The sequence below is a fragment of the Pleurodeles waltl genome, chromosome 11 (assembly GCF_031143425.1).
Source record: "Pleurodeles waltl isolate 20211129_DDA chromosome 11, aPleWal1.hap1.20221129, whole genome shotgun sequence".
Classification (NCBI taxonomy): Eukaryota; Metazoa; Chordata; class Amphibia; order Caudata; family Salamandridae; genus Pleurodeles; species Pleurodeles waltl.
Window position 1 is genome coordinate 563,587,357 of NC_090450.1, and position 4,923 is coordinate 563,592,279.

Below are 4,923 nucleotides of genomic sequence, written 5' to 3' on the forward strand. Positions count from 1 at the left end.
TAGTGACTGCCGGGCTGGAGTATGGGATCCTAAAACCTTCCCTAAAACCTCTGAACAATAGCTTGCATTCAACTGGTCTAGGGTAGCCTTTCAGGATGTGGGCCAAGGTGCTAAAAATTATGGGAGAAGGTGCTATTGTATTTTGTTGCGACTCCGGACAATCAGGGCTGCTTGGAACTGGCATTGGTTGCCGTTGGTTTATCTGCCCTGGTCCCTTTGTTGCAGTTGGCTGCTGGGTGCCAGCTGGCGCACTTGGAGCAGTTGTGTGTGAATTTGCAAACGGCGCCCCATGAGCATGCCCCAGTGTTGTATAGCCTGCATGAATTATTGTTGAACCTACACTGAGAAGCCCCTCTCCCCCTTTGTGGGGGCTTCCCTCGAAAGGGGGGTCTACTCTGCTGCTTAAAATAGTATGGTCTTGCTTGTTTGTGTCCGGTGAAATGGGCGTCACTGTTTACTGGCCCGCTGCCATTGCCCACGTACTGTACCCAGAGCTCAATTTCGCAACAGTCCCATGCCATCTCTGGTGCCTGTTCCATCTTTTGCCTGAACTCTCTGTCGTAGTTCAGCCACCCTGTGACCCCATTGCAGGTATATTCCTTGTATATGACCCGGTTGTATTTGCAGAGAGCTGGTCCCTGTTCAGAGAACTTCTACATGATCACTGTGGACAGCATTGCGAATGCCTTCAGCCAGTTGTCTATTGACTCCTCTGGCTTAACCTTCCTCTTCCATTTATGCTTCTCTACCTCTTTGTTGGGTACCGTTATGTTTGCGCCCTCCTTGGCGAATGTGAGCAGTGAGAAAATGTCAATGAATTCCCTATTCCAAATTCTCTCCCTAGCTTCTAAAAGGACCCTCCACGCCAAAGATGACGCCCCTGACAGCAAGGGTGGATCAGGCCTAACAACCGTCCTTTTGTCACTCCCGCCTGCTACGGTATCTATTGCGACCCTGTCTGAAACCTCAACTCCCTGCGCCGAAGCCTCGCCCTGCACCTTCAGCGGGAGTTGGTGTCCAGGCCCCACATCTGTCCTGCACGCCTGTTGCTAGCACCCTGTTCGTCCATGCCTAAACCCGCTAGAGCTTTTGCTGAGGCCATGAAGCTGTGCATTGCCTCCATTATCTTTCTGACTGCTGCTGCACCCCTTGTGCTGCCACCATCTTCTTTGCCCATTCCAGGCCTTTTGCCTGTCCCATGGCCATGAATTTCACCCAGATCTCCGCCTCCTCCTGGTTCTCCTCAGGTGAAAAGAGTGAAGGCGAACCATGGACTTCCATCGTACCTGATGTGCGTGCGGGTAGGAACTTAAGTCTGCAATTGAGAGAAGACAGCTTTATTATTGTGCCCTTTGAGCTGTACCACCAGAGCCCCTAAGTTCCACCCTTCTCTTTCTCTCCTTTTTTTTTTTGTACCCTTCAGTTACTGTAACCAACTTGCGGTCGCCCCTTTCAGCCCCAGTGTTCTCCAGCCCTAATCCGCGTTGCCGCTTACGTGCTGTACTCAAATGCTGCGGGGGTACCTGGCAAGGAAACCTCCTCATCAGTACGCGCCTCTGACCTGTGCCCCCCGTGGGAAACCTTGCTCATACGTGCCGCTGTCAGGCCCTGCCACCTTGCTGTTAGCCTGCCCCCTCCCTCCGCGGCAGTCGCCCACACACCCCTTCTCAGCTTACCGTATACCTTACACTCCACCTTAGTATCCTAATGCCTGTGCCTCGTCGTTGCGTTTTGTGGCCAACCGTGGGAATTACCAACAGTTCGGCGGCCGCCTGGAAGCAAAATTGACAATTAACAACCAAAGAATCTCAATCGGTAATTCCTTTATTTACGTATTTAGCTATCCATTTACATATTCACCAATGTAATATGTGTCTCTCATAGCTGGGTGCCGCAAATAAAGAGGCAGTGCCTCAACCGCGTATGTGTTGTAAGGCCACTAGTGCCTCATCCCTCCTTGTCAAGGGGAGTGCTAGCCCTCTCCCCTTCGCAGCCTATCTTGCAGCTCCATGGCCTGTTGAATGCACTGTTTGACCTCTTGTAACTAATCCTCGAGGTCAGCAAAGAGGATTTTTTTTTTTTTTTATCGAGCCACCGCTCGCACACATGTCCGCCAGGTCCCTGCCCGAGCCGGCGTCCTCATCAGGCTGCCCTACTATGCACCCGGTGCTTTGCGCCTGTCTTTTCTTCCCCTTTTTTTTTTTTTGCTAGTAGCTGACAAAGGTAGGAATCGTGCCACTGAAATGTGGCCTTCAGATGCGTGTCTCTCCCCACGTGTACTAAGGGCGTGGCGGTTAGGGAGCTGCACGCCCTCATACGTGCGGTCTTTTTTCGTGCCTGACGCTGGGTACGCCCCCTTCCCAGCCCGCCAGCATGTACCTTTACGTTGAGGGGGCGTGGCGGGGGAGGTACCTGTGCACCCGCCCGCGCGCGTTCTGCTGTGCATGCGCGCGGTCCGCTAGTGCGCTTGACCGCTGGGCGCGTCCTCCTTCCGGATCCCCTTCATTTCCGGCGTTGGCTGGGGGGATGCGCTTACACAATGGATCTGCTCACCCCCCCATGTCCCGGCGCCTGCACCCAGCCGCGCCCCACCGGCGCTGGATGGCACCCTCCATTGGCCGACTGTAGCGATGATAGCCTGCGCAACGAAGGTGAGGAGCAAGGGGCGGTAGGAAGCGGGGGTGGAGTAGTGTGTTTGCTCGCCCATCTGTTTGAACCTGCATTCCTGCCCGCCAAAGCCTCCGGGGCCAGGGGTCCGGAGGCCGGGGGCTGTGGGACGTTCATTGAATGTCGACAGCGGCGGGTGGTATACATTTTCCTCGGCAAGCTGGATGGCAACGCAGGGGATAAATAGGCGGTCGTTTCAACATCATTTTTTGGCGGCAAGCTGGATGGCAATGCGGGGAATCAATAGGCGGTCATTTCAGCAACAAGATGCACGTAACGGAGGTCGCATTCCGTGAGCCAAAAGCATTTTTTTTTTTTTAAATTAATGCAGTAATCGCTTGCAAAGTCGCCCCTACTGACCCGACCCATCAAGTCCTTGTGAACTCCCCACTGTATTATTCTCTTAGCATTCCCTGGTTCTCTAGCAAAGGACCTCATCGCTGTCAGGTTAAAAAGGATTACATGAATATCTTAGCTCAATAAATAATAATAAGTAAGGAAATAAAATGATGGCAAACCAAACCTGGATGAGCTTAAAAAGTAAGGGATTTGGTATGAGCTGTACTTGTAACCAAAAAAAAGATAACTATGCACATGAGAAAGAGATGAATACATAGTAGGGTGCGGGCATCAAAAAAAGCAAAGCAAAAGTTCAAAGTGATGAGGTACAACTTTTGATTTTGAAAGGGATAGAGATCAGATTTTACTAAACAAATTAGTGGCATAGAAGTTAGCATATGGAAACTTATACATCTTCATTTAGAAGCCCAACAGAGTACATTAACATGAAATGTAAAAAATTGTACGTTTGCAATATGGTGAACATTGTGCCCTCCATTTGTTTGAGCATCGCGTATTACCATGACATATGTTGTGCAATTATATTAAGGAAACTAATGACATGAATGCTAATTACAAATATTATTTTTAGAGATAATATAGATATCAAAAGAATATTATGAGTAGTAAATGAACATGATTTAACAGTACTTATGTTGATTTATATGAATTTATTAACATGGAGCCATACATGTGTGCAGAGAAATAAATGCATGTTTCAATTTTCTAATGTTATGCATTAGTAATAACTGAAATTAAATTATTTTATTTTTGCATATGTATTGACTACATGGTACCCATTAGCATACGTGTTCAGTACTTCAAATTTTGTATTTGGACTTTCTTAGTCAGACTAGGCCTAAAGTTTTACCTTCGCTGCAATAGTGATAAGTGCTAACTCGTCATGTTTCTTTTCACCTTAATTGTTTCCTAAGGTTGTTTATGTGTTACAGAATGTGTTATTGTATTGAGGACAGAGATTGTAGTTTTATTATCCTTGAATGTAGCAATATTTGTTCTAGCTAACAGATGGACAAGTATTATTGAATTCACATGAGAACTGTTAAAATCATCCTGTGTACACTGGGAAAGAATCACAATGTTTCGAATGTTATATAAATTGTCATTTTCCAACAAAACTGCATGAATTAATCGAGATGAGTTTGTACCTTCTCTGATAAAATCCGTAATAGCTGCAAACTTGATGGGCATCTATAATTTTCATTGGATATTGATCCATTTGCATAAGATGCGTTCACTCTGAGAACACCTTGGTCTTTTCTAATTAGAGAGAGATTTTTAAACTTTGGAGCGAGTCTGCTTTTTCGAAGTCATTCCTTTCCAACCACTCTCAAAGCTGTTTCCCTTTTATCTCTTATGATCAGCCATTCTAATTGTCCCAATACCTATACTGTTCAGTACTAATATGCCCAACAAATTCTGAACTGCTCTCTTGCCCTATGTGCAGCTTGTGTTCTGCACTGTCACTGATCCTGCTGTCTACTGATGCTGTGAAGCTGCAAGTGCTCTGCACTGACAACTCCTTCATGTCTGCTGTCTCATGAGGAGAGGTATATAATCTGTAAATGCCATGTTTCCTTGCTTCCATTTCAGCTTAGATGATTTATACTAGTGCATTTTATAGTGAGTTGTCCTCGTTGATGATTTTTCAAATTATTTTAGTTTCTTTTTTTATTTTCCCCTCATTTGTCAGTCGGTCCCCACACATGCAAGTCCGAATTAGTGATAGGAGTAGGGATGGCCCATCCCAAAATGTAATCATTGTTGTTTGAATTTGACCAATGTCACAATCAACTGCTTTGAAAACTCTTGTGCAAATGATTGTCTTATTAATTTTATGTCATCTTATTGGGGTTTCTAATAGTAATGATGTTTAGTAGGCTGAATTTCTACAGA

General features: G+C 46.4%; 1 non-coding gene across 1 annotated transcript; it reads right to left on the minus strand.

The window, feature by feature from the left end:
- Window positions 1-1,872: 1,872 nt before the first annotated feature.
- Window positions 1,873-1,999, minus strand: LOC138266779 (U6atac minor spliceosomal RNA). The gene has a single exon (XR_011199700.1). It is a non-coding gene; the product is annotated as a U6atac minor spliceosomal RNA (small nuclear RNA).
- Between the last annotated feature and the right edge of the window lie 2,924 nt (window positions 2,000-4,923).